The sequence below is a fragment of the Ixodes scapularis genome, unplaced genomic scaffold (assembly GCF_016920785.2).
Source record: "Ixodes scapularis isolate PalLabHiFi unplaced genomic scaffold, ASM1692078v2 PGA_scaffold1__304_contigs__length_218370807, whole genome shotgun sequence".
NCBI lineage: Eukaryota > Metazoa > Arthropoda > Arachnida > Ixodida > Ixodidae > Ixodes > Ixodes scapularis.
Genome location: NW_024609846.1, coordinates 172343155 through 172360454, shown reverse-complemented (window position 1 = coordinate 172360454; position 17300 = coordinate 172343155). Strand labels below are relative to the sequence as shown.

The 17300-nt window shown below is 44.4% G+C and overlaps 1 protein-coding gene across 2 annotated transcripts in view; it reads left to right on the top strand.

Moving 5' to 3' along the window:
* LOC8033497 overlaps positions 1 to 17300 on the top strand; it is a 125057-nt gene that overhangs the window by 106261 nt on the left and 1496 nt on the right. The window lies entirely within an intron of this gene.

Here is a 17300-nt window from a genome sequence, read left to right as displayed (position 1 = left end):
ACAGCTACGCTTGGCGCGAACTTCGCTGGCAGGAGTGCTCCGGAATCGAACACCAGCGCTGCCTGGTAGGATCTATACAGGAAACGCCTCACCTGGAGGCCGGCCATTTTTCCACTACTGCTATTCTAGTTGAATGCCACGGTGCCACGGAGGCGAGGTCGACAATAAAAGGTTTCCCACGAATAGGCCGATCCTACCAGCCAGTTTGACTACGCCACCGCTGCCGCAATGCCTCGAGGGAACGTTAGTCTTTCAGCACGGGCGACAACACCGTTGGTGGCCTGCGCCTGTGGAGCCAATACCACCAATACCCCTTAGAACACAAAGCCTGCTCATGACGTTTTGTTAGTAAATCCCCGACCCGCTCCAAGCGGAAAACAGGCTGAAACTCAACGCTGAAACTTGACGCGTCGCAACTACGTCGCATTCACAGGCGGCCGCAGCTGTGGGCGCAGCTAACGTTGGGCGCAGCTGCTGAGCGCGAGCTTCCGGTTCATCTGAAATGTGCATGCGAACGAAGGAGGTTAGAAGTACTAGGGGGGGGGGGGGGGGGGGGGGGGGGGGCATGTTGCAATATTGGTGAAGCCTAGTCATAAAAAAGTTTAAACGATATTGTGCCCAGCGTGACCGCAGATCTCTCAGGCGATTGGTGCGAGTGACATGTCACGTGCGACATGGATGGTTGATTGTAGGAGGATTCCTTGCAGGCTTGCGCGCGCTCCGTCCGGTAGGTTTTATCAGATCGAAGGTTAGACGAAGGCTAACAACGGTCACGTGATGTGGTCGTGTTGGGCTGATAAGTGAGGAGAGTAAGAAGGAAAATGAAAAAGAGGCGAGGCGTCAAGGGAGCGTGGCTTGTGGAGGCTACGCGGCTGACGTCATGCCCTCTCCTACCCTTCTATTCTGCATGATGCGAACCAACAACGTTGATGCGAACACTCTCTCGGCCAGGAGCGCGAGCTAGCACGCGCTCCTGCTTTTAAAGGGGTACTCCGCCGATTTTTGAGCTACCTCAACTAACTATATTTTCTGACTCCCAGGCCTTTACCCTTTCTGGAATGCTATTTAATATCGTGAAATTCATAATAGTTATTGCGAAATCGGCAAATGAAAATGATGCAAAAACCAACATTCAAATATACCCGCCCTTTTCAGGGCCGTGACGTCAGTGGAAGTTCAGCTTGCCAGTCGGGCGAGCAGTCTAAAAAATAGAATATGCCAATTATTTGTTCCGTGCTGGAGCGCGGGGTCTGGAGCGGGCTTCCAAGGCATTCATTTGACACCATGAAACTGCTTCAAATCAGTTGGGAACGAATTCTACAGTCCAAAGAGTGAACCCCTGCACTTCCAATGACGTCACTTTTTCATTGTTGCCAGTAGAGACTTTCAGTTTGAAAAACACGGTGACGACCAAAATTGTAAATTCAAGAACTTCGTGAAAAAAAAATTTTTTTTACCTAATATTTGGGATACTATTTTGGCGATGTTGTTTGGCGAGTTTAGCAAAATTTCAAGCAAATCGGGGACCATGAAGAAATCGGCGGAGTACCCCTTTAAGACGCGCATTTCTAGCGCGCGCACTCGTTCTGCGGAAGAACGCTTCGAAGCAGCAACCTCGACCTCTCGTGCTCTTGGTGTTGGCTGCGTTCTCTGAGTATAAACAGCGCCCTCAAAAATGGCGTCCAGTGCCAGGTTCCAGCGAAGAGCTTTGCAGCCCTTCGCACAGCAATAAGGCACTTTCACTCATGCATTTGACGCTCCACGTGAACGTCTAACTTCATCGTGCTATAGCAAGAGAGACACTCGGCCTGAGCATCTGTTTCCTTATTTGCTACACAAACCACTGAAGCAAGCGATGGAGCAGACGATGTCGCAGACGATGTAGCAGCCGATGGCGTTCATCCGGGCTACCTGGGGGGCGCTAAGGGGATCTACTAGTGATGACGTTTAGAGGAGGAAACGCGCAGGCCACGCACGAGACGGCACGAACAGTCGTATGAACGGCCGTCTGCATCCCGTAAGCTAAAGTTATGGCGGCGTCACTCATGAGCCGAACTCTTAGAGGATTCGGTCTATTAAACCTATTTCAAAGAAAAAAAAACTTTTTTTTATCTGACAAACAACGAGTACGAAGTGAAATGTAATGCGCCTGCATGTGTGGTTGGTTCTGATCCTTTGTCCCGTCTGTTTGCGCTGTTTTAACTTTTTTTTTTTCTCGTAGTTTCTTGAGTTAGACGCCCAAGAATATCCAGTTTTATTTCCATCTTTGTATTGAAGCATGTCGTTCTTTGGGTCGCGCAAAGCCCTACACTGTGGCAGAGCAAATGGTGGAGAGGAAGCGAGAGTGGAGGCGAGTCAACAGGGGCAAGTTGGGCAATCCTCCTCTCCAGTAGTCACTCTGCTAAAGTTGAAAGAGTCGACGGCTCTGCAAGAGGAGCAATTTTCCAGCTTTCCTTAACTTTCAGCTTGGAAGTTAATTACAGCGTTCACCGTGCGAGATCGTTTCTTGCGCATTCTCAAGCCGAGTCTGATTCATTTGCCCCGCATGCCACACGTGTAAGCCACTCCAAGGGCAGGGCAGTTTCGCGAAAGAAAGTATTGAAGTGATAGTATCTAAAATACATCCTTTCGAATATCTTTGTTCCTGTACCGAGATGGATTTCAAGACTTGTTTTCTTTCGCAACAATAGCGAAACGCGTTTACGATGCATCGATCGCATCGCAATACCCTTCCAGGTTTTGGTATCCCGTTCTTGTCGGAAATGAGAGGGCAATGCCCCCATACTCGCTTTCACCACAAAAAAAAAAAAAAAAGTTTGGTGCATTGTTTATACGCTGTACGAAGTAGTTCTTATAAGATTTAATTGTCGGAGGAAGGAGCGATGCTTTGGGCGTTTATAGACGTGTACGTATTAATAAGATAACATATATATATATATATATATATATATATATATATATATACATATATAATCTAAAAGGCAACTACATATATCTTAGTTCTTTACATAAAGGCGCATTACTAAAGGTCTTCCACGTCGAGAAAGTGCAAAGCGCACTTGCGAAGAGTTGTCTTTTAGGTGTTGAATGGCAATCTCAGAATTGTTTACCAAGAAAGGACCATCCTGTGGAAGGATACAATTGTTTTCTTTGGCAGCGGTTATTTGCTTTCATAATTGGTTCAGATCAAGCCTGTGGCAAAGGTGTAGAACCTTGGCATTGACTGGCTAAGTTTTGAAGCCAGACGGGCAGTTGAAGTTCATTTTTGTTTTTGTTTTACAATGGTTACTGTAGTTTTTGGTAAACAACACGAATTCTTCTTTACTGTCGAATTAGCGGGTTTAAATTTTTCTGGTGAAAGTGATTCAATAGTCGATAGATTCAGATTGCTTGCACACTTAGGGCCCGCTTTCAGCAAATCATCAACACAGCCCTCGATGCAACTGTTCCTGTCAATTTCCTTTTTTTTTTACTTTTTTAACATTTTATTAGTCCATTTTATAACCTTTACTATTTGTTATTTTGAACCTTTTTATACAAATTTATACTGGTTTTCACATCAACAACCATTGTAAAAAAAAAAAAAAAAAAGTCCGTCTCCTCGCGGAGCTTTGCTCATTTCCCCCTTCATGGTGCATTTTAGATTAGGATAGCCGGCAAATGTTTTCCTATGTTTTTTATCCTTATTTTTTAAAGACCGGTGCATTTTGGCAGGACGACTCGTGACGAGGCTAAAAACGGTGATTATCGGTGAAAAAAAAATTGCTGCCGCAGCGAGAGTAATTGAGAGCGATTATCTTGAAGAGACGCGTTCTCCAAGGTCAGTGGCCCGGGACCACACTGATTTTGGCGGTGCCTTCCAAGCTTCGGAGCGACCTTCGAATAGACACTGGAAGGATGCAGGATCCACGAGAGAACACTTTTGACGAACCTCTATACGGGGGAAGAGTTTCGTAGAAAATAGCCGTCGTTAGGGCGGAAGCATTCAACACCGGTGTTTATGGTCATGCCACACAAGCCCCCCTTGGCTTAGGCAGAACTGTATATGCATTTGTCTATTCGTATGAATAAAAGTTTATTATTATTATGCGTTAGCATTAGTACTTACATGACAGGAAGATCTGATGGCGCCGTCTGTAGACAAAAAAGTGGAAAGGGAAGCGCGCCGCGTAGGGAGTGTATTGAAGGACAAAGGCGAGAGGGAAGCGACGTCACAGGGCGGAAGCCAATCCGCAAGCGGATGCTGGGGCGAGTCTCAACTTGCAGGTGTTCGCTTTTAATCTGGGCGAAAATTCAATGAGTGGAGTTTTTCGGTTTTAACCAATTTTGTATTTTCGTCAACGGCGGATGTTTATCGCTGTTTTTTTTTTTTTTTTTTTTTTTGTTAAAACCGGAAAGTGCAGAACCTATATATATGTAGGCCGTATACTTTCCGGTGTTTATGTCAAAAAACGGCAGATTTTTTAGGTGTTCATTTTCAAAATGCCGGTGCATTTCGGCGAATTGTCTGGTGCAGACGCTTAAAACTGCTTTTACCGACAGAAAAAAAATCGCCAATGGAAACGAAAAATCGAGACAAGAAACGGTTTAACTTGTATTTACATCTGAATCTGATACACAATGTTCTCCAGACTTCATTATTGTAATAGATGCATGGATTCATTCCAAGGCTCGCCATCATGCTGTTCGTCGTGTTTCTCTGTTCTATCACCGCTGAACCAATCATAAAAAGGAAAGGGACCTGCGCTTTTGGCGCTGCTTGATTGATCCCTGTTCCTCGTAGCGTCGGCTGCGTCTGTACTAAAAATAAAACAAAGTATAAAAAACACCAATGCCCCCCCCCCCCCCCCCCCCCCGACACGCTTCTGCCCAAACAACATGAAATGCACTTCAAAACACAAACAAGGATCCACAAAGGAGGGCCACCTTCAGCGGGGCAATCTATACAAAAGGGCACAATGACGCCAAACTTTTGGGGACATCAACTGAGGGTCATAGTAACCGGCACTCACACACAAAAAAAAACACATCTATAGTTTACTAAGAGACCTTAAAAGGCCTATGCGGATAAACAACCCAAAACGACAACTGTAAAAAAAAAAAAGAAAAGAAAAAAATTAGTCTGATTAACGTTCAAACAAAACTTTTCCCGGGCAAAAAAAAAAAAAAAAAGCCTGCCGCTTGTACGAAAATATTTAACAACCGGTATTTTTCGGTTTTAACCGATTTTTTTTTTTTTTTTGGACACCGGCGCATGTTTTTTGGGTAAAACCAGAAAGTGTGCCGCCTACATATGTTATCAAGTTACACACGGCCAGTGGCGTCACTATAGTCCGTTGCAACTCAAGAAGGTAGGGCGAGGGAATGGAAGGCCGGAGTGGAGGAAGCAAACGGAACGCTGGAGAAGAGAGGGGGAAACCTCCTTCCCTCTTTAGCGCTCCGTCTGCTTCCTCTTCCCCGGCCCGTCTTACCCTCGCCCTACCTTCTCAAGTTGCAACCGACTATTGTTAATTAGCCAACTTACCGTTACTCCTTTATCTAATGTCCATGTGGGGCCACCGGACGGCCATCTTGCATGCAGCGAAATCGACTTTTTGGAGCGGTGCAGAGGCTAGCACCAGCGTGCTAAAACATGTTTTCTACTCGTTCGTCGTCATTCGCCCAAGTTTTCTTTTTTTTTTTTTTACTTTATGTAAATTGTGCGAATTGCATTTGAGAACACGTGGAATTTTTACGAAAGTGTAGCGCAGCGGGAAAAAGGCAGTACTCGTCGAAAGCAAGTTTCGCCCGTATCGCGGCGTGATCAAAGCTTCATTGGCACGCTGAAGTGCTGCGTGTCTGTGCCTTCGCACATTTGGGTGCCGATCAAGAATCGACGCCGTGTGTTCCGCGAGCGCAATGTGCGTGAAGCCGAATGTGCCTCTGGAGCAGCGTTTTACTTTTACTCCGACGAATATTCGTATACCTTGCGGCACTCGCGGTAAGCGTACAGTTTGCCCTGTTCTGTTGAAGCACGCCCCTTCAAAGTCGTCCTAGCAAACAAAACTTTCTTTAGATGGCTACCAATTTTGTCTTCGGATATTCTGTGCACCCATTACTTACAAATTTTTGGCTGACTTTGTGGAAACCTCAAATTGCAGAATACCGCGCACAACAGAGCTCCTATTACTAATCAGTGGTCTGGATCATAATCAGCTATAGTTAATAGCCCTTGACATCAAGTTTGAGATTGCACAAGACCATATGGGCCGCGCTTCACAAATTTTCAATATCGCCGTCTTGTACTTTTGCCTTCGAAAATTAACCTTCCTTGCACCACAGCGTCGCTCTATTTGTGCTGCCATGTGATCCATTAGAGTAGATTTGGAACATAGCCATGGTTACTACTGCATGAAGAGCAACCGTACAGATTTCCCCCCCTTTATTAATAGCAACTCGCCGGTAGAGCTGGACGAACCAGAACTCTGTGGCCGATATATGATGCAAAGACATCTACGCGCGACACACCTTCAAAGCTTTGCCGAGGCGTTGACTCTTGATCGGTATCCAAACGTGCGTAGGCACTGAGACGCAGTACTTCGGCGTGCCAAGGAAACTTTGATTACGCCGCAAGACCGGCAAAACTTGCCGGTCTTGCGGCGAAAAAACTTTCCACAAGTTTTTTTTTTACGGCGTTGCATTTTGTAAAAATTTTTACGTGTTTTTAAAGGCAAGTTTCACAGTTTGCACGTGGTTTTAAAAAGCCTATTCGGCGAATGACGACCAACGAGTAGAAAATGTGTCTTCAGCACACTGCGCCAGTCCGTGCAACGTTCCAGAAAGTCGTTATTGCAGCATGCAAGATGGCTATCCGGTGGCCGCACTCGCGGAGTGGTAGATGCAGTCTGGGAACAGCAGGAGGCTGTCAACGGGCAGTTTCGGTTTTGGTTTCGCCGGGTTGTGCATCTACCGTCTGTTATCATACGCAGCGCCATTGCTCCCGTCGTAACCAGAGCCTCTGGTCGTAACGGATTGCTCCACTTAAGCGCGATGAAGTAGTTTTTTAGAGCGCAGCTCTTAGGCGCCCGTTTCCGGCTTGAGCGGCGTCGGCGTAAGCAAGGTCACCCCAAGGTCACGTGATTCCCCAGGTCATGTGACCCCAAGGTCACGTGACCCCTCCCAAGGTCACGTGATCCTTCCCAAGGTCACGTGACCCCCAAGGTCACGTGATCCTTTCCAAGTCACTCCAAGGTCACGTGACCCCCCGAGGTCACGTGCCCCCCCCCCCCTCCGAGGTCAGGTGACCCCCTCCCGCCGAGGTCAGGTGACCACCCCCCCGGAGCATATTAAAGAATGAGGGCATCCGCATCGTCATCATCACTGATGACGTCATCAGTGACGTCACTGATGACGTCACCGGCATCATCATTGTCATCATCACTGATGACGTCGTCAGTGACGTCAATGACATCTGCATCGTCATCATCACTGATGACGTCATTAGTGACGTCACCGACATCGTAAGCATCACTGATGACGTCATTAGTGACGTCACCGACATCCGCATCGTCATATTCACTGATGACGTCACTAATGACGTCATCGGTATCCGCATCGTCATCGTCACTGATGACGTAATCAGGACGTCACTGATGACATCATCGGCATCGGCATCGTCACGTGACCCCCAGGTCACGTGACCCCCTCCCCCCGAGGTCAGGTGACCCCCCCAGAGCATATTAAAGAGTGAGGGAAGAGGAGGAGGAGGGGTCTACCCTCCCCTCAGTACCGTTCCCTCCTCCTCCTCAAGAGCTGCGCTCCAATTCGGCGTTACAGGGAGTTGTAAACGGCTTTCACTTTTTTTCTTATCGCTACATATCAGAAATAGCAAATTACAAAACAATTACGATTGTGCTGGCATGGGCAGCGAGCGAAAACGCCGCAACGGCTAAGTCAAGTGAATGCAGATCGACGTACGCCGTGCAAGCTCACTGCGTACATTTGTTTGCAACCTGAAGAAAAGCCACGGAGGTTTGTACTTCAGTTTTATAACATCCTCGTTCACGTGGCCTATTTCCTCCCAGCGAAGTAGCAAGATGTGCATGTTTGCGCTTGAACGCGTTCTCGTACAGCGAGGTTCGTGATGTGACGTTCGGGCGGACAAGCCATTCGACGTTCGTCGATATGCTTTCACTTGACTTCGCTGTTGCGGCGTTTTCGCTCGTGCCAGCACAATCGTAATTATTTTTCCATTTGCTGTGTCTCACCTTTAGGGACGAAAAGAAAAGGGTACGTACTGTACCGCGCGTGAGTGTGGGCCGATTTACGACGACGTAAGCAATGGCGGTGCGGAGACGATTGCAGGCAGGTGCGCTACCCGTCGAAACCGAAATCGAAACTACCCGTTGACAGTAGTGCATCTAAATGAGGGGTGTCGCGAACCGGCCGCGGTTCGAGTTCGACCTGTTTCGACTTTTTCGAACTTTTAGTGAAAAATTCGGCGAACCTTGTATTGAGGTTCGACTCGTGTGCGCATGCGCGACAGGCAGGCCAGTTGGCTTCGGATTGGATGGTGATGGCTAAGGGATGGATCAAGGGCAGCGCTGATTGGTTCTTTCAGTTAATTCAGTACAAAAAATTAAGTTATTCACTTCTTCAGTGATAAGAATTGATTTATTTTAATTGCAACTGTTCATAAAATAAAATACCCCCCCCCCCCCCATTGCCTACAAAAAAAAATGCTCCAAACCCAGACATGCTTGTATCAAGGCCTGGCCAGTGTCCACAAAGTCGAACCGGTCGAATTTGGTGAAATGTTCGAAGGTTCGAACCCCGGAAGTTCGACCTAAAAATTCGGTTCGACAAAAGTTCGCGACACCCCTAATCAAAATATCCGTCAAACCGGTTAAACCGGAGGAGAGCTAATCCGGTTACGAAAGCCTAACCGGATTTTCATACCGGATTTTCGAATACGAATATCCGGTTCGGCGAACCGGTTGTTCGGTTAATCGGTTTTATTTCATGCATCCTGATGACCACCACAGGAAACAGCGTTTCGCGCCCTGTAATTATGGTTAATAAAAACTCAGCAGATAGACTTTTTTTAATGCAACGCATTCTTTAGCTACCCCCCCCCCCCTCCCCCCCGATTTCGCGGACCTTTTTGGCCTCCTAATTCGAAGTTTCCCCGCTAAATCTAGAGGAAAAATTGACTTCACATGACCCATACACCAATTCAGTTTCCCCGCTAAATTTAGCAAGAAATTACATCTCACGTGACCTGACGCCGTGGGATTTACAAACCAATCCAGTTTCCCCGCTGAATTTAGGGGGAAATTTGACGCAACGTGACCTGACGTCACGGGACCTACACACCAATTCAGTTTCCCTGCTAAATTTAGCGGAATAATTGACGTCACATGACCCAAGTACTAATTCAGTGTCCCCGCTAAATTTAGCGAGAAATTTGATGCTACGTGACCTTACATCACGAGACCTACAGACGAATTCAGTTTCACCGCTAAATTTAGCGGAAAAATTGACGTCACATGACCTAAGTACTAATTCAGTGTCCCCGCTAAATTAGCGGAAAATTTGATGCAACGTGACCTGACGTCACGGGATCTTCACACCAATTTTCCCCCGCTAAATTTAGCGGAAAAACTGACGTCACATGACCTTAATACTAGTTCAGTTTCCACGCTAAATTTAGCGCGAAATTTGATGAAACGTGACCTGATGTCACGGGACCTACAGACCAATTCAGTTTTCCCGCTAAATTTAGCGGAAAAATTGACGTCACATGACCTAAATACAAAATCAGTTTCCCGCTAAATTTAGCGGAAAAATTGACGTCACATGACCTAAGTACTAATTCAGTGTCCCCGCTAAATTAGCGGGAAATTTGATGCAACGTGACCTGACGTCACTACACACCAATTTTTTTCCCCGCTAAATTTAGCGGAAAAATTGACGTAACATGACCTAAATACAAATTCAGTTTCCCGCTAAATTTGGCGGAAAAATTGACGTCACATGACCTAAGTACTAATTCAGTGTCCCCGCTAAATTAGCGGGAAATTTGATGAAACGTGACCTGACGTCACAGGACCTACACACCAATTCAGTTTCCCTGCTAAATTTAGTGGAAAAATTGACGTCACATGACCTAAGTACTAATTCAGTGTCCCCGCTAAATTTAGCGGAAAAATTGACGTCACATGACCTAAATACAAATTCAGTTTCCCGCTAAATTTAGCGGAAATATTGATGTCACATGACCTAAGTACTAATTCAGTGTCCCCGCTAAATTTAGCGGAAAAATTGCGTTACATGACCTGAGTACTAATTCAGTGTCCCCGCTAAATTAGCGGAAAATTTGATGAAACGTGACCTGACGCCACAGGACCTACACACCAATTCAGTTTCCCCCGCTAAATTTAGCGGAAAAATTGACGTCACATGACCTTAATACTAATTCAGTTTCCCCACTAAATTTAGCGGGAAATTTGATGAAACGTGACCTGACGTCACAGGACCTACACACCAATTTTTTTTCCCGCTAAATTTAGCGGAAATATTGACGTCACATGACCTTAATACTAATTCAGTTTCTCGGCTAAATTTAGCGAGAAATTTGATGAGACGTGACCCGATGTCACAAGACCTACACACCAATTCAGTTTCCCCGCTAAATTTAGCGGAAAAATTGACGTCACATGACCTAAGTACTAATTCAGTGTCCCCGCTAAATTAGCGGGAAATTTGATGCAACATGACCTGACGTCACGGGATCTACACACCAATCTTTTTTCCCCGCTAAATTTAGCGGAAAAATTGACGTCACATGACCTAAATACAAATTCAGTTTCCCGCTAAATTTAACGGAAAAATTGACGTTACATTACCTAAGTACTAATTCAGTGTCCCAGCTAAATTTAGCGGAAAAATTGACGTTACATGACGTAAGTACTAATTCAGTGTACCCGCTAAATTAGCGGGAAATTTGATGCAACGTGACCTGACGTCACAGGATCTACACACCAATTTTTTCCCGCTAAATTTAGCGGAAATGTTGACGTCACATGACCTTAATACTAATTCAGTTTCTCGGCTAAATTTAGCGGGAAATTTGATGCAACGTGACCTGACGTCACGGGACCTACACACCAATTGTTTCCCCGCTAAATTTAGCGGAAAAATTGACGTCACATGACCTAAGTACCAATTCAGTGTCCCCGCTAAATTAGCGGGAAATTTGACGCAACGTGACTTGACGTCACGGGACCTACACACCAGTTTTTTCCCGCTAAATTTAGCGGAAAAATTGACGTCTTATGACCTAAGTACTAATTCAGTGTCCCCGCTAAATTAGCGGGAAATTTGATGCAACGTGACGTGACGTCACGGGACCTACACACCAAATTTTCCCCCGCTAAATTTAGCGGAAAAATTGACGTCACATGACCTAAGTACAAATTCAGTTTCCCGCTAAATTTAGTGGAAAATTGACGTCACATGACCAAAGTACTAATTCAGTGTCCCCGCTAAATTAGCGGGAAATTTGATGCAACGTGACGTGACGTCACAGGACCTACACACCAATTCAGATTCCCCCGCTAAATTTAGCGGAAAAATTGACGTCACATGACCTTAATACTAATTCAGTTTCCCCGCTAAATTTAGCGGGAAATTTGATGAAACGTGACCCGACGTCACAGGACCTACACACCAATTCAGTTTCCCGCTAAATTTATCGGAAAATTGACGTTACATGACGTAAGTACTAATTCAGTGTACCCGCTAGATTAGCGGGAAATTTGATGCAACGTGACCTGACGTCACAGGACCTACACACCAATTTTTTTCCCGCTAAATTTAGCGGAAATATTGACGTCACATGACCTTAATACTAATTCAGTTTCTCGGCTAAATTTAGCGGGAAATTTAATGAAACGTGACCCAATATCACAGGACCTACACGCCAATTCAGTTTCCCCGCTAAATTTAGCGGAAAAATTGACGTCACATGACCTAAGTACTAATTCAGTGTCCCCGCTAAATTAGCGGGAAATTTGATGCAATGTGACCTGACGTCACGGGACCTACACACCAATTTTTTTCCCGCTAAATTTAGCGAAAAAATTGACGTCACATGACCTAAGTACAAATTCAGTTTCCCACTAAATTTAGCGGAAAGATTGACGTCACATGACCTAAGTACTAATTCAGTGTCCCCGCTAAATTAGTGGGAAATTTGATGCAACGTGACCTGACGTCACAGGACCTACACACCAAATTTTTCCCCGCTAAATTTAGCGGAAATATTGACGTCACATGACCTTAATACTAATTCAGTTTCTCGGCTAAATTTAGCGGGAAATTCGATGAAACGTGACCCAATATCACAGGACCTACACGCCAATTCAGTTTCCCGCTAAATTTATCGGAAAAATTGACGTTACATGACGTAAGTACTAATTCAGTGTACCCGCTAGATTAGCGGGAAATTTGATGCAACGTGACCTGACGTCACAGGACCTACACACCAATTTTTTTCCCGCTAAATTTAGCGGAAATATTGACGTCACATGACCTTAATACTAATTCTGTTTCTCGGCTAAATTTAGCGGGAAATTTGATAAAACGTGACCCAATATCACAGGACCTACACGCCAATTCAGTTTCCCCGCTAAATTTAGCGGAAAAATTGACGTCACATGACCTAAGTACTAATTCAGTGTCCCCGCTAAATTAGCGGGAAATTTGATGCAATGTGACCTGACGTCACGGGACCTACACACCAATTTTTTTCCCGCTAAATTTAGCGAAAAAATTGACGTCACATGACCTAAGTACAAATTCAGTTTCCCGCTAAATTTAGCGGAAAGATTGACGTCACATGACCTAAGTACTAATTCAGTGTCCCCGCTAAATTAGTGGGAAATTTGATGCAACGTGACCTGACGTCACGGGACCTACACAGCAATTTTTTCCCCGCTAAATTTATCGAAAAAATTGACGTCACATGACCTAAATACAAATTCAGTTTCCTGCCAAATTTAGCGGAAAAATTGACGTCACATGACCTAAGTACTAATTCAGTGTCCCCGCTAAATTAGCGGGAAATTTGATGCAACGTGACCTGATGTCACAGGATCTACACACCAATTTTTTCCCCGTTCCATTTAGCGGAAAAATTGACGTCAGATGACCTAAATACAAATTCAGTTTCCCGCTAAATTTAGCGGAAAAATTGACGTCACATGACCTAAGTACTAATTCAGTGTCCCCGCTAAATTAGCGGGAAATTTGATGCAACGTGACCTGACGTTACGGGACCTACACACCAATTTTTTCCCCCGCTAATTTTAGCGGAAAAATTGACGTCACATGACCTAAATACAAATTCAGTTTCCCGCTAAATTTAGCGGAAAAATTGACGTCAGTTGACCTAAGTACGAATTCAGTGTCCCCGCTAAATTAGCGGGAAATTTGATGCAACGTTACCTGACGTCACGGGACCTACACACCAATTTTTTCCCCGCTATATTTAGCGGAGAAGTTGACGTCACATGACCTGAATACAAATTCAGTTTCCCGCTAAATTTAGCGGAAACATTGACGTCACATCACCTAAGTACTAATTCAGTATCCCTGCTAAATTAGCGGGAAATTTGATGCAACGTGACCTGACGTCACGGGACGTACACACCAATTTTTTTCCCGCTAAATTTAGCGGAAAAATTGACGTCACATGACCTAAATACAAATTCAGTTTCCCGCTAAATTTAGCGGAAAAATGGACGTCACATGACCTAAGTAGTAATTCAGTGTCTCCGCTAAATTAGCGGGAAATTTGATGCAACGTGACCTGACGTGACGGGACGTACACACCAATTTTTTTCCCCGCTAAAATTACCGGAAAAATTGACGTCACATGACTTAAATACAAATTCAGTTTCCCGCTAAATTTAGCGGAAAAATTGAGGTCACATGAGCTAAGTACTAATTCAGTGTCCCCGTTAAATTAGTGGGAAATTTGATGTAACGTTACCTGACGTCACGGGACCTACACACCAATTTTTTTCCTCCGCTAAATTTAGCGGAAAAATTGACGTCACATTACTTAAATAAAAATTCAGTTTCCCGCTAAATTTAGCGGAAAAATTGACGTTACATGACCTGAGTACTAATTCAGTGTCCCCGCTAAATTAGCGGAAAATTTGATGAAACGTGACCCGACGTCACAGGGCCTACACACCAATTCAGTTTCCCCCGCTAAATTTAGCGGAAAAATTGACGTCACATGACCTTAATACTAATTCAGTTTCCCCGCTAAATTTAGCGGGAAATTTGATGAAACGTGACCTGACGTCACAGGACCTACACACCAATTCAGTTTCCCGCTAAATTTAGCGGAAAAATTGACGTTACATGACCTAAGTACTAATTCAGTGTACCCGCTAAATTAGCGGGAAATTTGATGCAACGTGACCTGATGTCACAGGACCTACACACCAATTTTTTTCCCCGCTAAATTTAGCGGAAATATTGACGTCACATGACCTTAATACTAATTCAGTTTCTCGGCTAAATTTAGCGGGAAATTTGATGAAACGTGACCCGATGTCACAGGACCTACACACCAATTCAGTTTCCCCGCTAAATTTAGCGGAAAAATTGACGTCACATGACCTAAGTACTAATTCAGTGTCCCCGCTAAATTAGCGGGAAATTTGATGCAACGTGACGTGACGTCACGGGACCTACACACCAAATTTCCCCCCGCTAAATTTAGCGGAAAAATTGACGTCACATGACCTAAGTACAAATTCAGTTTCCCGCTAAATTTAGCGGAAAATTGAAGTCACATGACCAACGTACTAATTCAGTGTCCCCGCTAAATTAGCGGGAAATTTGATGCAACGTGACCTGACGTCACGGGACCTACACACCAATTTTTTTCCCCGCTAAATTTAGCGAAAAAATTGACGTCACATGACCTAAATACAAATTCAGTTTCCTGCCAAATTTAGCAAAAAAATTGACGTCACATGACCTAAGTACTAATTCAGTGTCCCCGCTAAATTAGCGGGAAATTTAATGCAACGTGACCTAATGTCACAGGATCTACACACCAATTTTTCCCCGTTAAATTTAGCGAAAAAATTGACGTCAGATGACCTAAATACAAATTCAGTTTCCCGCTAAATTTAGCGGAAAAATTGACGTCACATGACCTAAGTACTAATTCAGTGTCCCCGCTAAATTAGCGGGAAATTTGATGCAACGTGACCTGACATTACGGGACCTACACACCAATTTTTTCCCCGCTAATTTTAGCGGAAAAATTGACGTCACATGACCAAAATACAAATTCAGTTTCCCGCTAAATTTAGCGGAAAAATTGACGTCAGTTGACCTAAGTACTAATTCAGTGTCCCCGCTAAATTAGCGGGAAATTTGATGCAACGTGACCTGACGTCGCGGGACCTACACACCAATTTTTTTCCCCCGCTATATTTAGCGGAAAAGTTGACGTCACATGACCTAAATACAAATTCAGTTTCCCGCTAAATTTAGCGGAAACATTGACGTCACATGACCTAAGTACTAATGCAGTGTCCCTGCTAAATTAGCGGGAAATTTGATGCAACGTGACCTGACGTCACGGGACGTACACACCAATTTTTTTCCCGCTAAATTTAGCGGAAAAAATTGACGTCACATGACCTAAATACAAATTCAGTTTCCCGCTAAATTTAGCGGAAAAATTGACGTCACATGACCTAAGTAGTAATTCAGTGTCCCCGCTAAATTAGCGGGAAATTTGATGCAACGTGACCTGACGTGACCGGACGTACACACCAATTTTTTTCCCCGCTAAAATTATCGGAAAAATTGACGTCACATGACTTAAATACAAATTCAGTTTCCCGCTAGATTTAGCGAAAAAATTGACGTCACATGACCTAAGTACTAATTCAGTGTCCCCGTTAAATTAGCGGGAAATTTGATGCAACGTTAACTGACGTCACGGGACCTACACACCAATTTTTTTCCTCCGCTAAATTTAGCGGAAAAATTGACGTCACATTACCTAAATACAAATTCAGTTTCCCGCTAAATTTAGCGAAAAAATTGACGTCACATGACCTAAGTACTAATTCAGTGTCCCCGCAAAATTTAGCGGGAAATTTGATGCAACGTGACCCGACGTCACGGGACCTACACACCAATTCAGTTTCCCTGCTAAATTTAGCTGGGAATATGAATAATCTGCAGGTCCCTCGACGTCAGGTCACGTGACAACAATTTTTCCGTTAAATTTAGCAGAAAACTGAATTGATGTATAGGTCACGCGATGTCAATTTTTTCAATAAATTTAGCTGGGAACCTGAATTTCTCTGAAGGTCACGTAACTGCATGTCATGCGACATCAATTTTCCCGCCAAATTTAGTGGGAAAACAGAATTTGTGCAAAGGTCACGGGACGTCAATTTGTTTGCTAATTTTAGCGGTGGAGCTAAATATTCTGTGGGTCACGTGTTAATGTCACGAGCGACGTCAGGTCACGTGACATTAATTTTTCTGCCATATTTAGCTGGGAAACTGAACGTTATGTAAAATTTTCTGCTAAATTTAGCAAGGAAACTGAATTGATGCAAAGGCCACTTGACGTAAAACTTTGCGCTAAATTTAGTGGGGAACCTGAATTCGCAGGTCCCGTGATGTCAGGTCAAATACATTAAGTTTCCCATCAAACTTAGAGTGGAAGCCTTACTTTCGGTTATGCTCACGCCATTGCGAAACCGGGGGACGAGCCACCAAGGGCTGCCGCCGCTGTAGAAGTTTTTTTTTCTTTTTCCACCGGAGATGAAGATCAAGCTGTTGAGTACTGACATGAGAACAACCAGCCTGTCCAAAATGCAACATTTATTTTCTCCCTTTAGTTCCGCTGATTTTTAAAACATGGGAACATAACAGGGAAACCTTCAAGGCATAAAGCTAATGGGCTATATATTTAATGACCGAACAATCTCGATTATTATACTGAATATTGAATAATCAAATATTTACAGAACCGAATAACTGAGCAGCTTATTCAGTTATTCGAATATCTGGTTATCCGATTTTCAACTTCGAATAATTCGTTAATTCGAATAACCGGATATCTTCAAAATCGGTTTCTACTGCTGGCACTAATTGACAGTCTCCTGCTCCCAGAGTGCACATGAACCGCTAGGGGCGCTGCTAGTTTGCATATTGCCCATTGTCAGAGATCAGTGACTGAGCCCAATAAATACATGGTGACGACG